Source organism: Nannospalax galili, unplaced genomic scaffold (assembly GCF_000622305.1).
Source record: "Nannospalax galili isolate Female #2095 unplaced genomic scaffold, S.galili_v1.0 scaffold371, whole genome shotgun sequence".
NCBI classification, from domain to species: domain Eukaryota; kingdom Metazoa; phylum Chordata; class Mammalia; order Rodentia; family Spalacidae; genus Nannospalax; species Nannospalax galili.
The window spans coordinates 6,221,829-6,245,168 of record NW_008331606.1 but is presented as its reverse complement, the minus strand read 5'-3'; the positions used below and the strand labels follow the sequence as shown (position 1 = coordinate 6,245,168).

Below are 23,340 nucleotides of genomic sequence, written 5' to 3'. Positions count from 1 at the left end.
ATTGTTCTGAGACAGAGAAGCAAATGCCAATACTAGTTTTTCGACATAAAGATACATGAAAAGATTCCTTGTCACCTGGGCAGAAATACAACATTCAAAGGCATTTATGTAGTACAGTGTGATTGGGAGGAACATTGAAATCACCCAGTTTATTGTCAGTGTTGTTTTAACTTTGTCACACATGCCATACTAATACAAATGATTCGCTTTTCAAGTTACTTTAAAACTTTTGACTTTCAGCCAAATACCTATTTATTTTGAAAGTTTTCTATGTTGGTTCATGCCTGTGATTCCAGTCCTTGGGAGGCTTAAGGCAGGAGAATTATGAGTTTGAGGTCAGCCTGGGTTACCTAGGAAGACCTTGTCTCAAAACAAAGAAGAAGACAAAAAAAAATTCTTTTAAGTTCTGTCTACAACTTTATCACACATGTATCATTTTTAAAATGTTTAGAGGCTGATGCAGGAAGATTGTTATAAGTTCAAAGCCAGCTTGGACTACAGTGTGAGAACCTATCTCAAAAAAGGAAGTTTATTTTCCAAGTGATGTCCACAGCACATTAGTTCTAGTTTCTTTCTTTTAACTTTTTAAAATTATACTTATTGATTGATTTGTATTTGTATGGGGGATTGCTCCTGTGCCACGGTTTGCATGTAGACGTCAGAGAACAACTTGCTGGAGTCAGTTCTCTCCTTCCTGGATCCTGGGATCAAACTCGGGGTTCTCAGGTTGGTTGCCTGGGCTCACCAGCCACATTTTATTTTCTAAGCTGCATTTCCATGACAAAGCAGAAACCAAGCCCAGAGTGGGGAGAAAAGCGACAAGTCCTAAAGCTACAGTGTAGCTGGTTTCTTTGAGGTCAGAGAAACTGCACCCCACCCCACAGGCAAAGGCAGGTCAGTTTAGGAACAAACTGACCCAAAAGTAAGCATCCATATCATTCCTACACCAACTCCCTGGAATAATTTACAGTGTGCAATCAAAATAAAATAATCTCAGGGTTGAGGACGTAGCTCAGTTGGCAGGGTACTTCCCTGGCATTCATGAAGCCCTGAATTTGAGCCACAGAACCACATCCAGTGCATTGCAAGTAGAGGATGCGTGTAAGCCCAGTGCATTGCAAGTAGAGGCAGGAGGATCAGAAGTCTAAGATCTCCTCAGCTACACAGAGAGCTCATGGCCAGCCTGGGCTACATAATATCCTGTCCCAAGGGGGAAAAAAGAACTCTCTAAAACTCTTATACTTTTATGGGTCAAACTATGAATTAATTCTCATTTACATTTCATTTAAGAATTTGTATGGTGTTTTATTTGTGGTGCTAGGGATGAAATCTGTGGCCTCAAATATGCTTAGGCAAGTGCTCTATCACTGAGCTACATCTGCAGCCCTTGGTTTCATAGTTCATCTGCCTAATTTTTACCCCACTCTGGGAGAATCATCCTTTGCTAATGATAGATATGCCTACACACTGAAGAAGTGGGGATGACTGGGTTATAGCAAATGTGAGGAAAATATAGCTTGCCCAAGTTACTCTCAGCATTGTTTTAATTTCATGAAAATATTTGACGACAGTACTTTCAAACTGCCTGTGAAAATGAACATTCTCTAGTTGGAAAGCTGTGCCATCACGAAAATGGTGAGGCTCACTAAAAGGTGTGCATTTTCATTCTTGTTCCTCCAAATCAGCGTGGGATGGTATACAATGCATAGCATCTATCATGTTAAAATGTGCATTCGACACAACTACAAAAACCATGAAACAAGCCACCATTCTTCAACAACTGAGCAAAGATAAAATGCCTAAGGAATAACATGGATAGCTTGAAAAGGATGGGCTCTTTAAGCACCATTAAAAGAAAGAGAGAGAAAGAAAGAGAGAGGGAAAACACATGAATGAATGCTCAGTTATATACACTGAATTGAACCTTTGCTTCTTTTGACAAACATATACTAGACACCAAGTGAGGCAAGTTACTGCACAAAGTGTTATGAAGATAACAGGAATAAAACATACCCCTACCCTGTAGAAGCTTTCTGTCTGCTAGGAAAGCTAGTCTCAGCATCAAATACTGTGATAACAGAGGCTAGAAATCTTCCAGGAGCATGTAGCATTGGTTCTGGGCCTTGAAGGATGAGAAAATGTGAGGAACAGATGTCCCAGCACAGAAGTATGAAGAAAGTGCTGCTAAAGGGTAGGAGGCACACCCATGGGGCAGATTGGAGATGGGTTGGAGAGGGCCTGGAATGCCACATTCTGAAGGGAAGCTTTTTAGCTATGTGTTTTTGTGCAAGTGACTAATAAGACTAGAATTGTGTTTTCCAGGAAGAATTCAAGAGACTGCTGAGAGAGGGGCAGAATTTAGGTGAGAGATCACTGGGTCAGTGTGAAAAGGTCATTTTAATGACTTAGTGGTGGTACATTGAGGGTCTGAACTTGAGGACAGACCTTAGAATGGATAGGGAAGTTAGGGCTGGAGAGATGGCTCAGTGGTTAAGAGCACTATCTATTCTTGCTGAGGACACAGATTTGATTCCTAGTACCCACATGCCAGCTAACAATGGTCTGTAACTCCAGTTCCAGGGGATTCAATGCCCTCTTCTGGCCTCTGTGGGCATTGCACAACATGGGAGCACTTACATACATGGAGGTAGAGCTCTCACACATATAAAATAAAAACAAATAAATCAAAAACAGTTTTTTAAAGAATGGATGAAAAAGTCGTCTCTTTTTTCCCACTTGTTTCCCTTCTTTGTTTCTCTCTCTTGTGCTGGCCCCTGCTCTGTTTCTCACTCTTGTGTTCTCTCTTCCCTGCCCAGTCCTCAGCCTTCCTGGGGGTTCTGAGCAAAAGGAGATGCTGAGTTCTGGGTTCAGGACAAATGCTGAAATGAATTGTGTCCACACTGGGTATGCCTGTAATCCCAGCACTTAGGAGGGTTCAGCTGGAAGATCAGGAGGTGGAGGCCATCCTGTGCTATGTGAGGCCTTGTCAAAAAAGCAAACCAACAACAACAAAAACAACAAAAAAACACTGGTTCCTTTCTCATGCCAATAGATTGGGTTTACTCTGGTCATTGACCACTGCAGACTCCAAACTCAATTGTTAAGTCCAGTAATTATTTTCAGAGGTGAAGATATAGTTTAGTGGCATAATACTTATCCAGCATGCACAAGGCTCTGAGTTCAATCTTCAGCACTGTAAAAAGAGAATTATTTTTAAAGACAGGATCGTATTTTATTTTATTTATTTTATTTTAAACAGGGTTTCATGTAACCCAAGCTAGCCTTGACCTCTGCCTCAGCCTCTGGAGTGCTGGGATTAGGCAAGAGCCACCGCGCCCCATCTTTTTTATACAATGCAAATATTTATGTTATAGAGACAGAAACAAGAACTTGGAGTCAGTTCTGGACATTTCAGTGTTAACAGCTCAAGGAATATTTCAGTTATACACATTGATTTTTCCTCTTCTATTTCAGCAAAGTATGCCAGGCTTTGGAAAACACATAGCTACATCTTGGTTTTAAACAAAGATAGCATCCTACAGCAGCCTCCATTTCCTCTTTTCTCTTCTTCCTAGCCTTCCGTCTAATAAGTAAGATACAATTTGCCCCCTGGAGCATTTTCCCTATAAAGCCAGACCCTGAATGTGATGTCATTGAGATTTACCAGAGCGCTGTACTTTTTTTTTTTTTTAAACAGGATCTCAAGACTCCCTCGGGCCAATCACTTTGGGGTTTGTTCATTTGGGGTTGTTGTTTTGGTTTTAAAATATTTTTTCTTCAACTTTTTAATGTGAATGGAGTGACTAGCTGTCCAAATGCACTTCTGCTTCCCTGCACACCATTTGTGGCATGTTGACAATGATATATACATATTAGAATTTCTTTTCCTTTTCTTGCTTTCATAATTAGATGAGACGCCTGAAAAGTGGGAGAAGTGTCAAGTTAGAAACTGACTGCCATGATCTGTATGCACACAAGAGATGGATTTTCTGTCTCCGAGTCCCTGTCATTACACTTGATCAGTTCACACTGACAGAGAGCAAGTCATACCTTAGGGCCAGCATCATATCAAGGGAGACCGAGACCATCCTCTATCCCTTTACAGTGGCTCTTCTTTGTGTGAAGGTCAATCAGTTCTGTCATCTGAAATAGTTTTTTGATTTAATGGGCAGAAATCCAGGAGTAATTAAGACAGTAAGAGAGCACACCCAACAAGAAAAACATGCCTTGTTTAAAGAAAAGATCCTAACAGCATTCAAAGCAGCAAGTTTGTGTGTCTTTGGGGTAGGAAAAGAGATCTAGAGATCAAAACACACAGGCATCAGTGACTTAGTAAGGGCATCAGTGACTTAGTAAGCTCTTCTTTGGCAGAAAGGAAAGAATGTACTAATTCATTCTACATTTTTCTGGTGAGGTCATGATGGTGGGAGAAGTAGAGATTCAAAAATTTCCCCTCAAGTTCTAAGGTTTTCAAGCAACTATTTTCAAAAACCATACATAACTAATTTTATAAAGTAAAATAAAAATTACAAAAGGGCACTATGTTTTTTGTTTAACCTGATAGTAGAGCCAGCAATGTTATATAGTTACTAGTCCCTTTTAGCCTTTGCTTGAACTCTGAAAAAAAAAATCCTTTAGGAATAGCACAGTGGAAGCTTCATAACGCCGTTCCAGTTGTTTTCTTTCTGTTAAATCTGTAACTGTACCCTGATTTTATCTCTCTGAAGACTTCTGCATATTTGCAACCTACGGAAAGTCTTGTTTCCCCAACTCAAGGCCTTCACCAAAAAAAGCTCACTAATCATAAAATGCATGTTTATTTAATATTAAAAATCCCAATTTCTAGAAATATTTTTGCAATTAAAAAGTTTCAATTTAGCTTGATTCACTAATATCAATTTCCAAAGACCCATTCACTATCCTCCCAAAAGGAATTTTCCTCCAAATTATTCCAGATACCTTGTTGTGCATATCATCAACACGACCAGTTGAATATCTCCAGTCTAGGGCTGATTTACTTTTCTCAACTGCATCTTTAAGACCCTTCAAACTGCTGCTAAAACCTGTCCTCCCTGGCTGCCTGTAAGTATTTCTTATCAAGGTAATTTCTGAGTGTTACATGGAGAAAACTGAAAGAAAAATGTATTATATTTAAGAAAACTGCTTCAAAACAGTATTTGAGAGATGAAGACCCAAAAAAAAAAAAAAAAAAAAGAGCCCACAGTATCATAATGTGCATTTCTTTTCTGGTTTCTAGTTGCTCCGTGAGAAATTGCCTGACTTCTCAGTTGGAGGCTCCCTAACATCCTGGTCAGCTGTGTCCCCTTTTTAATTCCAGAATGACTGGAGGCCACTTTTTAGGGTGATTTTTATCCCGGTAAGTTTTCTCAAGTTGGGAAGGGCCTAATAAACAAGAAGCCATTTGCTTCAGAGGCCCTAAGAAAATCCTTGAGACACCATCTTTGAAAAATATTTGAAGATTGTTCACTTGAGTAAATACTTAAGCCTGCCCTCCTGTGCTTTCTTGGGCCTGTAGCCATATTACTCACCCTCAAAGAATTCATCAATATTCAACTGGCTCTCTTAATATGCTGATATAGCAAAAGAAGTTTAATAAAGAAAGCTGTTGCCATTTTTCTTCAGAAGACGGTTCACAAATTCAGCTTTCATCTTACAGGGCTGGAATCTTCTAGAATTTAGGTAGGGAAATGAATACTTAGGTGCAGCAACCCAAACAAATTGACCCACCAAGGCGAGCTTTCAAAACCCAAAGAAAACCTTTCATTCCAAGGACACTGGATGTAGACGCTCGTTCAGTCACGTCTGACAGCCCGGCAAACTTTCAGTCCTGTCTACCAAGAATTTTGAAGATACTAAGAGACATTGCAGCACCTAATAAATAGTTTCTAGTGCCCACCGAAACTATCCACATTATTCGCCTTTTTAAAACCTTTCCTGAAAAGAGAATCTAGGTCTGCAAAAATCCTTTTGGCTAATTTTTCTACAGGGTTTTGCAGACCCTGGAAGATCCTACTGTCTTGTTCTCTGTGTCCCCTCAACTAAAAACAAAGAAAAAAGCCCAAGTCACCAGCATAAGACCACGCAGCGACTCCAATAACGCTTTGAAGCTTTTGAGATCGCGCCTGCAAAACTCAATTGAAGTTTATTTTTGGCGTTTTTTTGTTTTGTTTTGTTTTGTTTTGAACATTCAGCCCTGCAGAAACATCACAGTAAAATACAGCCCAGAGAGTTAAGCAGCACAAGAAACTCTAGCGCTGAGCACCGCGGAGTCGGTGGGTGTTTTGAATATTTGTGTGCTGATTTCTTGTGTGAGTGCGCCTGTTTACCCGGTTCACTGTAGCGCTTTTCTTTGGGCACCTGGTCGAATATGCTATTGTTTAGCTCCCTCGCGCGATCCTCCTATCCCGCACGGATCCTACACTCAGCGACCCCTTAGGTTTGAGTCTGGGAGCGTGGGGGACCCCGGCCGCAGCTGCCACTCCACTGCTGGCGATCGCTGGTGTCTTCGCTAGTTCACAGCGCGGGGGAACCCACCAAGTTGGCGACCAGACCCGACAACATTTTGCAGGGGTGGAGGTGTCACCAGGAGCTGAGAAGGCAGCAGTCTCTCTCTTGGGGCCCCAGGAGAGCTAACTCGCTAAGCAGCTCCCCGGAAGGTCCCAGCGCCCAGCTCGCCACCTGCCCCGAGGTTCCTGTGTCGCTTTCTGGCCTTTCTATGGTTCCCAGGGACGTGGCTGTCGCTACCCATTGCTCTTCCCGTCCAGATCCGTCTGAGTTTGAGCTTTGCTTGCTCAAAGATTTGTCCCACCCGGGGAAAGGGGGGAAAAGGAAAAAAAAAAGCTGAGTTCATTTTTAGCATCCCGGCGCTATTTTATAAGGGGTTTCTCCCAAATTTTTCTCTCCTCTCTTCTCGTCTTTCTCTTCTTTTATCTTCTTTTCTCTATTCTCTCTCTCTCTCTCTCTCTCTCTCCCTCTCTCTCGCTCTCTCCAGTAACACGCTTTCTAGCAGAGGATGACCTTGAACTTCTGATTCCCCCCCCCCACCTCCAGCTCCCGAGAGCGTGGATCACAGGTGTGCACCACTATGACTGGGTTTCCCAGATTTTTTTTTATTATGACATTTTGCAAATGTACAAGAAAATTGAAAGAATGGTACAATGAACGTCTGTTTACTCCCCAGCGAGATGCAACAACTGTTAGGACGCTACAATATTTTCTCCCTTCCCCTGGAACGTATACATTTGCGGAATCACTTTGAAAACCCGGGCCATCCTGACATTTCACCTCTCTACACTTTGGCACATATCTTGTAAGAATGTGGACATCCTCCTAACTTCAACACCATTTCCACACTTCCCTACGAAAACAGCATCTTGCCCTACAGTATCAAGCATGCACGAGAAAGGCTCTCTTCTTTCCCCACTCCAGATCAAAACTTGAGTCTTAAAGTTACTTCCCTTCTTGGACTGGACATATGTATAAACAGTTTGTTCCCTGCCTCCCTATCCTGTCTCCCAAAGTGGACCGCCTGGACCTAAGGGGCTGCTCTACCTGAGCAGGTACTCAGATATTGGTAGGTGCCCCACTTCTGCAGCCTGAGGGTCCCTGGTCTCTGGTCCTGTTTCAGGCACACACCCCACTCCCCAAAAACACAACTCCGAGAGGCTTTGCTTAACCTACTTGAGCCCTCCAACAACTCAAAGTGCAGGACAAGGGAACTAGGGGACCTAGGGACGAGGTGGCATTTGTGGGGTGGGTCTTTGAGCAGGCACTGCGCTACCTTGGGTGTTTGGCTTTGCTTTTTTCTTTTTTTTTTTTTTTCATTCTTCCTTTTTGGTCTCCCTGCACCCCGCCCTGAGGCTCTGTACGTGGCCACTACAGCGCCCAGCGTCCTTCTGGGCCCTTTCTGGCTGCGGGCCAAGTCTGTGGCGCTGAGCGCCCGCACGGCCTCGCCCTCCCTCCCCCCCTCCCGCCCCTGGCCCCAGGAGACGAGCCAGGGCGGAGCAGGGCAGGAGAGGGGCGGGGCCGGGCGGAGAGCTGCGCCCGGCCCCGCCCCCCGGGCTGGCTTTTTCTAGGGTGGTTTGTGGCGTCTCAGCGCTGGCTGCTCGAGCTCGCCTCCTGGGATGCGCTGGACGCTAGCGCCGCTCAGCCCCGCTCCAGCCCTGCTCCGCTCGGCCTCGCCACGCCTCTCTTTGAGCTTCGACGGCAGCCAGCGCCCCAAGCGCGCCCAACGCGCCGCGACCTCGACTCTGCGTCCCCCTGTCGCTCGGTGCCCAGCACCCCTTCGCATTGCTACCCCGTGCTCTCCCCAGGTCCCCGAGCCTGCGTCACCCTCCACCCTTTTCTCTCGCTGTCCGTCCGTCTGTCTCTCTTTCCGCATCCCCACCCACCTTTTCTTCCCCGCCCCCCCCCACCACCCCTGTCCGGCTTCGCTCGCTTGTTCCCTAAGCCCTCAGACCCGGTGGAGCAGCTTCTCAGGAAAATCCCAGAAACCTTTGCAAAAAGCTTACAATGAAATTTAAGAAGTTCTACGATTTCGGCGCCATTTTCGAGTGGAGTGAGAGGTGACATGCGATTTTTTAAAAGGGGGGTGGGGTGGGGGACTTATTGATTGACCCCCCCAGTTGTAACGTTGGTCGCTGCAGACTGTAAAAGAAGTGGGGATCATTCTGAAAAAAAGTTCTGTGTCACGCTGGTGGGGTGGAAAGCACGGGATGGGGAGGGGGAGGGAGAAGACAGATCTTTAAAATGTCTAGCAGTTGAGTGTGGCGAGAAATTTCTCAGGAAACGGACTGCGAAAAAGTGAACCTGGAGGGGCGGGGAGCGAAAGCGGAGTGAGGGGCGGTGGCCAGTTGTCAACCTCGCCAGAGTGGGGAGCTACTTCTTTTTGACAGAATGGAAATGGACTCTTAGCGAGTCTCATTTGTAAGCAGTAAATACGTATGTCTTGGAAAGAAACAGGTTCATTTTACACGATCTTTCGCGAATTAAAACTTTCAAGGTTGTTTGGTTTTTTCCTGTATGAAACTCGACATTGGAAAAGTTTGGCTCGAATGAGCGGAGGATGCATACATCGTGTATTTGGGGTGTTGGGGGATACAAGGTATCTACAACGTTAAAAGACAAAACGTTCTAAAATGTGAAAAGAGGAAAAGGGCGTATTCTTTGGCTCTTAAATCTTTTGGCCAAACACGTCGCAGTTCTGAAGGGGGTGGGGCCATGGCAACTCCTAAGTATTGATTCTTTGTCTATTGTATCAGCAAATGACCCTCTCCAGAAGTGACCAGATGCCTCTTTGTACTCTCCTTTCGTAAGTAAAGTTTAGTTCAAGGGGAAATACATAAACCGGGGGACCGAGGTGGCTTTTTAGGGATATAAGTCGTTGTACTGTCACTGGAAGAAAAGAAAGGGGTTAAATTATATATATATATATATATGAATTTGATTACAATGTATTCGTTTACAAAACTCCCTGGAAAGTTCTTCGCCTTTGGTGCTGGTGTTATTTCTAATGAACTTTTGTTTTAAGTTGTAAATTAAGGAAATGTTAAACTAGGGGTGACTTTAATATCTGATGTAATGGCTCACCTATTTGTGTGATACATAAGAATTGAAATGGAAGAAAGTTACACATTTTTAAAGTATAAGTGTATATTTGCTAAACATGTTTTTTTTTTTTCTTTTTAAGGGCAACCATCGACACCTTTCTCTTCATTATTTCCAAATGCCAGTGTAAAATGGCTTGTAAATAAAGCCAAGACAAGATGGAATTTAGAGACAATTGTTCCAATTTAAGAAGTGGGGTTATCATGAATGGCTTTATTTGTTAGTGCTGGATCACAATCTCTTGTGTTGTGAATTTTGTACTTGGTCTCATTAAATATTCTGTCCATTTCATTAATTAATAGGACATAGCATTCATTGTGCTATTTTTGAAAAACTGACATAATTTTAAAATGAAAAAAACAGGACATTTGATTATATTAAACTTCTGTTTACATGTACAGAAATGTATTTGAACTTTGAAAGACACTGTAGTTTTGTTTTGGTTTGCTTGTTTTAACTTTTAGGCTTGTGATTAAGGACCGAAGGATTTTTTTTCTTAACACTTACTTGAATGTTTTGTTTAAGCAAGGAGACTAATGCTTGTAACTTATTGCTAATATGTGTTCATTTTGAAAAGAAAAAACTGGTATCTAATGAGTTAATCATTAAGGAGTATGCACAGTGCCCGCCATTTCAGGACATGAAAGAGTTTCTGTGAAGCTGCTTGAGACAGGAAGGAGAGATTTGACATCAAGTATTTAAACTTCTTGATTTGTGATCTGATAGGTGACATTGACAGATATAAAGTATTTATAAATAAATTTGAGTAACCAACATTATATGAAAACATTCGAGGAGTTCCTGTACAGAAAATTCTCTCTTGTTCTTTATGCTTAAAAATAACTCAAAACAAGGTGTGTTTAAAGAGAGAAAACTGCTAGTCATGAGTTAAAGAAGACTGCTGATGTTCGCATAGACAAGTCCACATTTCACAGCTGTGGTATTCATTAGAATCAACTGGAGCTACCCTGAGGGGTTTTGATTAGCAAAAGTTCTCTGCATCGACTTCCAATAAATGAAAAACATTAATGGGAACAATGAACTAGACATAATAAACAGCATGGAGTTTCACCAAGACTCTGAAGCTGGCAAGAGTCCTCCAGATGTTACCAAATTGTCTCAGTTCAATCTCATTTTTCATCTACTTTCAGAGGTAAGAGTCTCTCCCCACCCCAGATTGTCTCCCGTAGACTGGCTTTTCACCAATACATTTTCCGAATATTCACGGGGTGGGGGAGGTAAAAGCCACACTCTTCAGATCCTGGAAATCAACTAGCAAAGTTATAAGAAGCATATCAACTTGGAGATGCCCTAAGCATTCATCTCAGTTCTCACCATTGGGCCGGGTGGGACAGCCACTGACTGGAGACTTTCTTCTTTCGCAGGTACCCCAGAGCGACCCCCACCTCTCATGTTGACTCCGAAGGGACGCAGCAGCAATTCATGTTTTGGAGTGTTGTAAAAGATTCAAAACATGAAGCGCTGCTACACCCCTTCGTGGGGGCGAAAAATAAAAGGTGGAAGTCTGCAGGACAGGACAGACCAGGCAAGGCATGACATCTCTGGAAGCCCAGCTCTGGAGCAGGTAGGTGGGTGGACCGGAACTTCTCAGTCTCTTACCTGGGGTCAGCACCCTTCCCCGCCCAGGCAGCTGGGCCTTAGTTTAGTCTAGAGAGGGCAGCTGTGCACTGGGAGGGGGTGCTGGCCAGGCCAAACACGCAGGCGATCGACTTGGAGTCCGGCGCTCAGCCCACCACACTCAGTCGTGCCCTAGCAGCGGGAACAGTACTGCAGTAAGTGATTGGACTCTGGAGTATTGTTTCTGCTGCCAGCGTAAGTCTGAGACTTCCACATCAGCACACCCGACCAGGTAAGTTTCGCTCCATCCCCTGCAGCAACAGGCCCAGGGGGAGCTAGACTCCAGAACTACGTTCTCCAAATTAGCGTTTGATGAAACATGTAGGGATCTGTGACTATGTGACTGGGCGGGACCAAGGCTTTGGCTTCGCAACCCGTTCACTGCCCTGGTAAAACACAAAGTCTTTTATGATCACCTTCTAAAATACCACGCATGGAACAGCAACAAAAAGAGTTTGTCTTAAGCACCAAATAACAAAATGGGGAGCAGGGTTCCCAAAAAGGGGCAGGAAGGGTGGCTTCCAGCAACCCCCGTTTCTCACTGTGCTCGCTCCTAAAAGGGCTTAGGTCCTGTGTGTTGAAAGTGATTAGGAAAGATTAAGGGGCCCCTTCCCACGCCTTGGCTCCTTTTCTCCAACTGTGTTGGTGGACTTTCAGGGAAACCCCAGGTGGCTCAGGGAAGAGCAGTGACCTAAGAGGTAGCTCCAGAGTGACACTGCAGTTTTTGGATTCTTTTTGTCCCTTTTCTCCAAAGCTATCCCACAGCATGGCCTCCAGGACAACCTTGTCACCGCCCCAGGACTTCTAAACAGGCCCTGCCTGCAGAGCACTGACTTAACAGCTCCTGAGAAAATGGTAGCGCTAGAGCTGTTGATTCAGGGGCCTTTTGTGACCTCCCCCCCAACTCAGTGTTCTGTGGCTAATTAATGTGGTACCTCTGTGGTCCACTAACGCCACCACCACCCCTTTGACGGGCCCTTTGAGCCTGTAGTGAGAAAAAGGGGTCCAGAGTCATCTCTGAATTTGTCATCTGGCCTGGAAAAAAGAGTTAATTCTCTGAGTGAGAAGAATTATTTACTTTTCCTGTGGAAACCATTTTATATATACATATAATCTACAGCATGGGCAGGTAAAGGACTATTGGAAAACACAAAGCAGGCTGAAATCTTTTCTACTCTGTCATTTAAAACACACACACACACAGGCTCGCACGAATACCCTCTTCTGATATGTATGGGCTGCCATATAATGATCTGGTTGTGTCCCCCCACAAAACTTCCAGTTAGGGGAGGCCCTGGGTTCCTGGGAGTCCAGCTCTAGCCACCAAATACCACTTCATTCTCCCAGACTTCCTTGCACTTGAGCAGTGCGTGAGAGGTGACTGGGTCCTTTCCTGGCTTATAAGAACCCTCAGGCTCCCAGGAGCACCTAGACTCTAGGACCTTTGCCAAGACTTTGCCCCATCCCCCCTCCTCCATGACAAGGCTCCCAGCTCTTGCTCTACCCCACTCCCTGGCTGGGTCCCTCTGGCCCAGAATCCCCAGGGCAAATGGCTAATAGGTTCGGGTTCCTTTGCACTTAGAGGAGGGGCACCTTGAGATGCCCCTTCTCTCCCTTACCAACTTCCCTTCTCCCTTTCCCCTGTTCAGCAAGGTTCTCCCTTGAGCAAGAAGGAGAGTGCCACACGGCACTGGAGGTGCCCACCCATCCTAAAGAACATGACCTACACCATCCAGCTCTTTCCAGTGGGTGCCTGCTGGACTCAGGTGAGATTCAGGTCCGTTGTTTGGGTTTTCAAGGGACAGAGGGCAGGGGAGCAAGTGATCCTGACTTACAGGCGTTGCCTTCCAGAATCTAAGAGGCCCTTTGCCCAGAGTTCCCAAGGGCCCCAAAATTCAGCTCATCTACACATCACCCTGACTGTAAGGGTACCTTTTTCTGACATAAGATGTGCCTTGCATCTTCATTTATGCAATTAAAGTTGTGGTGTGCCTAGATTTTCTTCCAAGGGCAAAAATGTGAATAAAGCAGTATTTTAGCCAAACATTTCTGTGTCAATTAAGAAGATGGCAATTCGTTCCAGATTATAAATTCTCTTTAACAACTCCCTAGGGTATTCTTTTAAATTGTTTTTTCAACATGGCTAAATGTGCATCATAATGTGTGGGAGACACATATAAAGTGATTCCATTTATAGTTGGCTGATGAATCGATCTACTGTGACCACATTCAATGAGGCACCTCTCCATTGTTTTCTCATTTTTCCCCAACACATGTTAGTTGTTAGTGAGGAAACCCTGTGCACGTGGCATTGTATAAAGTTTATTAGACAGACAGGGCTCTTAAAACTAGCTTTAAATTTAAACTTTGACATTTCTCTAAGTTGTGGGTCAAGAAATGCAGGTTACTACAATACACTAGAATTAAACATAATTTTGTAACAATTTTAATCACAGGAATATTTTTTGAAGGCATCCTGCTTCTCCAGTTAGCAGTACTGATTTTTTTTCCAACAAGGGAATACTGCAACAACAGTCTTGGCGGGGATTTGGATACAGAAGACTCCTGTTTCAAGAAAATACAATCATCTTTCAAAAGCTGTAATTTATATGCATTTTTATCTCACTAGATACTGAAACACCACCCAGCTGTGGGGGTTACAGTATAATTAACCACTAAGTGTAATATTCTGCATCCTTGAAACATGTTACTGGAAAATGTTTTATGATCTGTAAGTCAAAGAATCTGGTCCCCTGCTTCGTCCTTCCCACTGTTCCCCCACATCCACGCTTCTTTGTTCCAGTTGGCATGGAAACTTGTTTTTCCCACCAAATGAGTCAGTCATGATGGGAGCATCAATTGATCTGAACAGATGTGTGTCAATGTTACTCGGAAAAACTAGATGCAAATAACCAGGGCCACAGAAAAAGGCAGTGGTTGTAACTCTAAAAAATTTATGCGTGCACACAGGCAAGGAAAAAAGTAGAACCCTAAACAGGAAAACATTTGGCTATACTCCAGTGCTGAGGTTGAATGATTGTTATGTTGCTTTTGATTTTCATTAATATGGGCAACTGTCCAATTAAACAAAAACCTCATAAGGACTCTGCAGTGCACATTATTTTGTTGATTGTTCTAAAGCACCATACCTGTCAACTCATCGAGACAGTGGGAATAGCAAGGCACTGGGTTTCTTCTTGAATCCTGGAGAAAACATGATCCTACAAGATGGAAGTTAATTAACAGGCAGCTTTCCCGAGAGACCGTGCAAGATGAAAATAAAAATAGGTTCAAAAAGTATACTTGAGGAAGATCAATGAGCATGTATTGATAGAAATTAAAAGACTTGACCTGGGGACTATATATCCAAGTTGGCATTAATTTCTAGAGATCTATTTTCCCATTGGCCAGCAGCATCTCTTGCAACCCCAAAGATTTGTGTGCATATATATTTAGAGTCATTACATAACTCAAATGAAAAACACTATGTATACACCAATCATAGCATATGTTCCTGACCCAGTACAGCTGCTCATAGCAAATGTCCCTGGCCCAGTACAGCTTGCTCATGTCCACCCATTAATAACTGCACACTGAAAGAAACAAAGATCTCCTAGCTCTTTCCTAATATTTCACCTATCTGATGTCCTTCCTGGCTCCATAGTTGGTCTCCTTAGCAAGTTTAAAAGGGCTTAAAGTCCTTTGCGGACTTTAAGCTGCAATATTAGGGAGGATCCCCTGAAGACTTCCACTTCCTGTGATCCCTCAGCCTTGGAGCACTCCCTTTAAGCTATTGGGGCTCTGTCATCTGAGTGTTGGTGGGACTTGGGGAGGGGGCCTAATCTTCACTACCTACCCACTAGTCAGGGAGCTGGGAATAGTGCTTACTTTGAAGCCAGAATCTCCTGAGGCAGCTCCCTCACCTACCTTCCACTTCCACTCATTCTGCAGACTGCACTATTACCCCAAAACCAGATTTGGAGGGGGCATAGAAACAAAATTTTACAGTCATCCTCATCTCAGCACTTTATTTCCTTTTTTCTCACTTTCATATATTTGTTATTTGCAACAACTTTGAAAGCTAAGGAAGAAAAAAAAGTTTCAAGAAACCTGGGGATTCTGAAGACAAAGGATGTATGGGATCCTAGTTGCTGAGGCCTCATCATCCAGACTTCATACTTGTGCTAGTTAATGTCCCAACCCAGTCATCAGAAGCCTACACCATAGAGACGAGAACAAGAGGCAGAGTTGGACTAGTATCCTTGATTAGAAAAGTTCTAGGTAAACCTGCCAGGTCCTAGGATGAGCAAGAGTCTAGCTGCTGGACATTTCCTAATCAAGGCCTCAGAATTATTAAATAATGACTATAAGTGACCCACCCATGCACAAGTCAGTATGCACAGCCCCTAAAAGTGTGAGGTGAACTCATTTCAGATCTCTGGTCTAGGTTTTATGTTTTCTGTAGATTGAACTAAATTAAGAGAACAAATATGAGTTAACCATAGGGATTAATTTAGTGACTCCTTCAATAATTTGGCCATTATGAGTTATTATAAAGACGACATTGAAACCTAGAAAAATGCTTACGATAGCAAGTTTACTAAAATTGAGGCCGCAAAGTTACAGAGACTCTAATGACCATAAAGTAGAACTGAGATACTTGTTTAATGACAGTTGGATTAGACCAGAAGTTTTTCTTCACTTTTGCAGTTCTGTTGCTTTGTTTTGCTGTTCCTTTTATTGCATTGTCAAACATAATTCTCTAAAACATCTTTAAGGGTCAGGAGAGATACAGAAATTTTGGGTCAAGGATGCAAAGACCTCAGACATCTCGGGGATCATCATGTCACGAGAGACCACTGTGCACTTGTGACAGATTGATAACTGAAAGGTCTGGGAGCCGCTCATCTTCCTAGGAACAAGCATGGTAAGTATCACAAGACCAACCCACAAAAACATCAGGAGGAAAGTTCTTGCCATGAAGTGGGGGTGGGGTGGGGTAGGGGACTGTGGGAGCTTGTATTTTCATAAGAGTTTAATGAGAGGTGTTTTATTGAATTATTTCTATTTAGTGAATTGAAACAGGGTATATGATTTTATACTTAGGCTGGAATATTAAAACAATGTTTGCTTGCACAAACTAGAAAAATATTAGTTGTAAGCATTAAAAGTACTAGGTCATCTTTAATGTGTTGAGTCATATAAGTGGTCATGAAAAAAAAATGCAAAGAACATGACCAGAAAGTCACAGAAAAAGAAAGCAATTCTCTTTGTCAGTATTTTTATTACTGTTTGTTTATTTATTTATTTTTGAGACAGAGGGCCTCATGTAATCCAGACTGGGCTCAAACTTGTTGTGAGCCAAGGCTGCCCCTGAACACCTAATCTTTCTGCTTCCACAGGTACATGCCACCTTGAAATTTAGCTTTTTTTGGAGACAAGGTCTCACTGCATTGCTCAGGCTGACCTTAAACTCCCTCTGTAGCCCTGGCAGGTCTTGAATTTGCAGTCCTCTTGCCTCAGCCTCCTATGTAGCTGTGATTACAGCCCAGCCCACCATGCCTGCCTTCACTTCAGTAATTCTAAGGATGAAATTAGGAGCATCCTGAATGACTAATGGTAAAGGGTTGCATAAATTTAAAAATGCTTTTCTAAAACAATGGCATAGGATACTTTAATTTAAAATAATATTTGATAAATATTTTTGTGACTTAAAAATATACTCCTAATAAAAATGTTTAGTAACAAACATGCAAAATCTTTTCCCTTCTCTGTATTTTACATGCATAGGATCAATCTACAGATACAAGGCTAAGAGAAAAATAATGAAAATGTTATGTTTATGTCTGAGTTATGTTTCAATATGTGATTGAACAAAGATGCTAAAGGCTGGGGGTCTGGTTCAGTGATAGAAGGGGATACACAGGCCCTTGGTCTAATCCTTAGTATAAAAGAGGGAGGAAGAGAGGGAAACAGATGCTGAACTGTTTTTGCGATGTGTTCCTAATATGTACTATGAATATATTGGGGACATTTTGCATTCATAGTTTTGCATCAATCATATGGGGAGAAGACTAAGACGAAGTATATAAAAAATGGAAATGTGCTCGTTTCTGAGCCATGGCACTATAGGTGACTGAAGAAAGGTACTTAACTGGTTTTGCGATGTGTTCCTAATATGTACCATGACTATATTGGGGACATTTTGCATGCAAAGTTTTGTATCAGTACCTCAACAAAAATCTTGAGGAAAGAAACTGAAAAGTCTACCATAGTTATTGGTGGTTTGCTTTTGTAATAACAGTATGGTACAGAATTATCTTTGCAGTTTGTTCCTGAATCCATAGCAGAAGTGTATTGGGAATATTTTGCATGCGTAGTTTTGTATCACTATATGGGGGAAAGACTGGGAAGAAATACAAGAAAACTTTAATAGCACTTATGTCTGAGTTTCTAGAATTACCGGTGGTGTTTGTTTTTCTCTTTATATTTTTTATTGTTTTTCTAAGCAATACTTGTATCAACAAAATGTATTACTTTTATAGCAATAATAAAACTTGCTTTATTTTAATAAAAGAGTCTGCATTGATTGTTTTAAGACACGAACTCCTGACCTGAGTGTGGGGGAAGACTTTTATTTTGGGTAGCAGTGGGCCTAGGACACATTTTCAAACTCGTCTAGGAAGAACTTACAGATCTGCCCTGTAAAATTTTGCTTTTATTTGCTCTCGGTAAAGGGAAAAAAGTCTACTTTAAAAATACAGAGGCTGGGGAGATAGGAAAGTGCTTGCCCCACAATCATAAAGACCTGAGTTTGAGCCCCAGAGCTCATGTTAAAAAAAAAAAAAAAGACCAGCCAGGTGTGGTGATGCACACCTTTAATCCCAGCACTCCAGAGGCAGAGGCAGGCAGATCTCTGTGAGGTTGATGCCAGTCTGGTCTATGTAGCAAGTTCCAGGCCAGCTGGGACTACAGGAAAACCCTGTCTCAAAAAAAAAAGAATGCTGGGGCCTAAGAGGTGGCTCATTGGTTAAGAGCATTGGCTATTCTTACGGAGGACCAGCTCAGTTCCCGGCACCCACATGGCAGCTAACAGTCACCTGCAACTCAGTTCTAAGGGGATCCAACGCTCTTTTCTGGCCTCTGTGGGCATTGCACATACATGGCACAGTTGTATCAATGCAGGCAAAACTCTCATAAACATAAGAAAATACTTTTAATATTATTTAATTTATTATTTTTATTTTATGTGTATGAGTGTATTGCCTGCATGTGTATAAGTGCCTGAGGAGGATGAAGAGGTATCAGATTCCCCTGGAACTAGAAATACAGACAATTGTTAGCTGCCATGTGGGTGCTGGGAATCAAACCCGGGTCCTCTGAAAGAGCAGCCAGTGCTCTTAACTGCTAAACCATCTCTCTAGCCCCAGTAAAATATTTTTTTACAATGCCAGTTTGTACTCTGAGTGTTCAGGAGGTGTGGACAGGTAGATCCTTGGGGCTCTAGCTGAATTTCTGAGCCCTAGATCCCTGCCTCAAAAAACAAGGTGGAGAGTTCCTGGGTTGACCTCTGACCTCCATATGAAGGCACACATGAAATAAATAAATGAAAATACAACCATGACAGCTGGGCACAGTGGTTCACACCTATAATTGCAAGCATTCAGGAGGCTAAAGGAGAAGAGTTACTCTGAGTTCGAGGTGAGCCTGGGCAACAGAGATCCTGTATCAAAAAACTGCATACGGGGGCTTAAGAGATGACTAAGCAGTCAAGAACACTGGTTGCTCTTGCAGAGGACCTGGGTTGGGTTCCCAGCATCCACATGGCAGTTCACAATCATCCATAATTCCAGTTCCAGGGGTTTGACCCCCTTTTCTGTCCTCTGCACAAATTGTATGCATGTGGTGCACTTATATACATTCAGGCAAACAGTCAAACACATATAAATAAAAAACAAACAGATAACCTGCATACACGCAGACACACAGAGTAATAGTAATAATATTGCTAAACAGATGGCTATCTGTTATTCAATCAAACACTCTAAAAGTAGAGAAAGGTGAAAGGGGGCTCATTTTCCTCTAGGGAGTATTCAAGACATACTTTCCAGCTGGGGGTATGCCTGAGTCAGGAAAAACCTTTCCAGAAAGCCCAGCTTTCTGTACCTCGAGGTGCAGGCAATTCCCTGCATTTCTCCACTGACTGCTCATATCCAGCCTAAGCCTGGATGTGTAGAATACATGTGGACTCCCAGTTTAGCTGCCCTGGCTTCTTTCCAAGGAGAGAGATGGAAACATCTGGTAACTTAGCAGGCCCATGGTTTAAGAGGGTTCCTCACAAGGGTTTGATATTTTTTACATTTTCTTTTTGGTCTTTTTTGAGACAGGGTCTCCTTGTAGCCCCAGCTGGCCTGGAACTCGCTATGTAGACCAGGCTGGCCATAACTCAGCGATCTGCCTGTCTGTCTCGCAAGTGCTGGGATCAAAGGTGTGTGCCACCACACCTAGCTTTTTTTTACATTTATTTATTTATTTTGTGTGGGTTTGTACCATTGAACACATGTGGAAGTCGCCAACTTGTGGGAAGTCAGTTCTCTCCTTCCACCCTGTGAGTTCTAGGGAATCTAACTCAGGTAAGTGGTCAGTCTTGGCAGCAAGTGCCTTTACCTGCTGAGCCATCTCACTGATCCCTCCCAAAGGTTTTAAAGTTCTTCAAATTAGAAAAAGAACTACAGCCCCACTCTGAGCCTTTTGCAAGCATGCTAATGAAACTGCCCCCCCATACACACAGAGAGATAAGCATTAGCACTCCAGCAAGTCCATATGACTAGACATTGTTTTTAAATCATATCCAAAATACTCTTTAAAGCAAGAGCTGCAGACGGGAGGTGGAAATATTCCTTCACAAAGATACTTGGAGACAATTCTCCCCAGTGCCCCACATGCTGTCTTTGTCGTGCTTTACAGTAATCACACAGCCAAACGTTCTTGGTGATGGGCATGCCCTTCTTGAAGTTTTTCATAAGCATTTTTCTCTGTCATATTCAGTTAGAACATTTTTACTGGGTGCCTATCTCAGAGGATGTGAGAGAAGCAGAAGTTAAAGCAATACTTGAACCAGAGAGACCTTGGGTGCTCGAATCTCTTCCTCTGCCACATGGTACCAAGTAGAAATCAACTGGGGCTTTGACCTTCTGAGCTGGGTCCAGCCCCACAGAAAACTGACTTGGTCACTCTGAATAATCAAAGTGACCTCCTTTCCACTAGGCCTCACTCTGGGATTATGGGAAGGGTTCAGAGTGAAGGTGGGGGCTCCTCTCCAAATGGGAAATATCAGTTCTAGACCCAAGGAAGAGAGAACGCCCTCAATGTGAACACTGAGCTTAAAGCTCTTTCATTTAGCAGTGGGCCAAAATGGGGACTCACATTTCTAAATCATTTGGCCTAGAATTTGGCTAAATGCAGACAGCACAGTCCTAGTTGGGAGAATGCCAAGAGGCACTGGGATGGGGTGGCACAGAAGGAGGGAGTGCTTCCCTTTGCTAACAGACCAGTCCAACCCCCATCTCAGAAAGGAAGAACCACAGTTGCAAAGAGAGGAAATAACTCAAAGAGAGGTCATACAGAGAATTGGTGCCTACTTGGAACCTGAGCCTCAGCCTCCGGGGCTCTTTCTCCTATAGTACACTGGATATGAAGGACAGAGGGAGTGCTCTGTCACCAGCCCTCAATTTTTTATTTTTAATTATGTATGCATGTGGTCGGGGGTTATTTGCATGTGAGTGCAGGTACCTGTTGAAGCCAGATGAGACTCCCCTGAGAGCTGGAGGGAGATACAGGCAGTTGTGAGCCACATGATATGGATGCTGGAACTCAAACTCCAGTCCTCTACTAGAGCAGTATGAGCTCTTAACCACTTAGCCTTCTCTCCAGCCCCTGTCTTTTGATGTGTAACCCAGGCTGGCTTTGAACTCTGCATAACCCAGACTTCCATCCAACACAACCTCCTGCCTCAGTCTTACCTGTGCTGGGATTACACACATGTGGCACCATATCTGGCTAATTTTTTTTTTCTGAGTTGGAGTCTCAATATAACCTAGGTTGGCCTTAAACTTGTGATCATTGGGGCTGGAGAGATGGCTCAGCAATTAAGAACATTGGCTGCTCTTGCAGAGGACATGAGTTTGATTCCCAGCACCCACATGGTGGCTAACAACCATCTATAACTCCAGTTCCAGGGGAATCCAATGCCCCCTGCTGTCCTCTGTGGGCATTGCATGACATGGATGCACTTACATAAGGCTGGCAATACACTCACACACACACACACACACACACACACACACACAAAATAAAATAAAATAAATCAAATATTAAATTAAAATGTGTGATCATCCTACCTCAGCATCCCAAGTACTACGATTACAGCTCTGTACCCCCACACCTAGTCCTGATCGAGTCAACTTTTGTAATGCCTCATGAGAGTTGGCATAGGTGAATCATAGGTGATTCAGAGGTACAAGGTTCCTGGGTTGAAATCCAGTTGTGAAGGAAAATAAGACATTTCCAGGAAGTAGTTTAGGCCCAGTCCCCTTGCCTTCCCTTGTCCATTCATTGGAGCCTTTGACCCAGCTTTCCCTGGCCTGTTCCATCTTCTTGTTCTTTGCCTGTGTGCATTGCTGATGGACTGTGGTTACATTGAATACCCCCCCATGCCTGTCTGTATAAGAAGTCCATGTGCCTTGAAAATACTAGCTGAAGGAAATTTGTTCAGTCTTCGTCATAGTCCACTCACCTTCTAGGGCTCTCTACTGGGTACTGTCTCATCCATACTGAACGTCTTCTGAACTCCTGCCACGTGTCATGTTTAGGCACTTGCTAAGAGAGTGTGAAGATCTTCAGGTGTGCCTCCTATTCATTTGGACTGTTCACCATTGCCAAAAGTTCCCATGGATGGGCGAAGGAACAAAATAGGCGTACAATGGAATATTATGCAGCTTTAAAAACTGCTGTTAGGGCTGGGGAGATGGTTCAGTGAGTAAAGTACTTGCTGTGCAAGCATGAGGACTTGAGTTTAGATTCCCTAGGACCGACATGAAAAGCTTAGTGTTAGCTGGGTGTGGTGGCACATGCCTTTAATACTAGCACTCCAGAGGCAGAGGCAGGCAAATCTCTGTGTGATGGAGGTCAGCCTAGTCTACATAGTGAGTTCCAGGCCAGTTGGGGCTACTGGGAGACCGTGTCTCACAAAACAAAAGTAAAAACAAATGAAAAACACCAAAAATATAAATAAATAAAAATAAATAAATAAATAAATAAATAAATAAATAAATAAATAAAAGATGGGTGTTACTTTGCATGCCTATAATTCCAAAGCTGGAAAGATCCTGGGGTCTTGCTGGCCAGCCACTCTAGCTGAATAGGTGAGCTCCAGGTTCAGTGAGAAAAATGTCTCAAATATTAAAGTGCAGGTCTAGAGAAAGGGTTCAGTGGTTAAGAGCACTTGCTGCCCTTACAGAGGTCCAGTGTTTGGTTCCCAGCACCCACATGGCTGCTCACAACTGTCTGTAACTCCAGTTCCAGGAGGTCTGATGCCCTCTTCTGGCCTTCACGGGCATTGCATGCACATGGTACACTTATATACATGCAGGCAAAACTACTCATACACATAAAATACAAATAAATAAATAATTTTTTTGCCAGGCATGGTAGTGCACACAGGTTTAATCCCAGCACTCAGAAGTCGAGGTCAGCCTAGTCTACAAAACAAGTTCCAGGCCAGCTGGGGTACAGAGAGACCCTGACTCACCCTGTCTCAAAAAAAAAAAAAAAAAAAAAAAAAAAAAAAGAAAGAAAAGAAAAAAATTAAAGTGGAGCCAGGTGTAGACATATCTTTAATCCCAGCACTCAGAAGGCAGACAGGTGGATTTCTTGAATTCAAGGCCAGCCTGGTCTACATAGTGAGTTTCAGGCCAGCCAGGGCTGCATAGTGAGACCCTGTGTCAAAAACAAAAGTGGAAAGCAATTGAGAAAGACGCCTGATGTTCACTTCTGCCCTCACGCACACATACACAT

At 43.3% G+C, this 23,340-nt stretch overlaps 1 long non-coding RNA gene across 2 annotated transcripts; it reads left to right on the top strand.

Moving 5' to 3' along the window:
• Positions 1 to 8,659: 8,659 nt before the first annotated feature.
• LOC115069187 lies at positions 8,660 to 14,369 on the top strand. 2 transcript variants are annotated; one of them, XR_003848468.1, is made up of 5 exons: positions 8,660 to 9,331; positions 9,710 to 10,780; positions 11,013 to 11,212; positions 12,915 to 13,031; positions 13,722 to 14,369. It is a non-coding gene; the product is annotated as an uncharacterized LOC115069187 (long non-coding RNA). The 2 variants fall into 2 exon arrangements; XR_003848467.1 differs by lacking the exons at positions 8,660 to 9,331; positions 9,710 to 10,780 and having other exon boundaries at positions 10,857 to 11,212.
• The last annotated feature ends 8,971 nt before the right edge of the window (positions 14,370 to 23,340 follow it).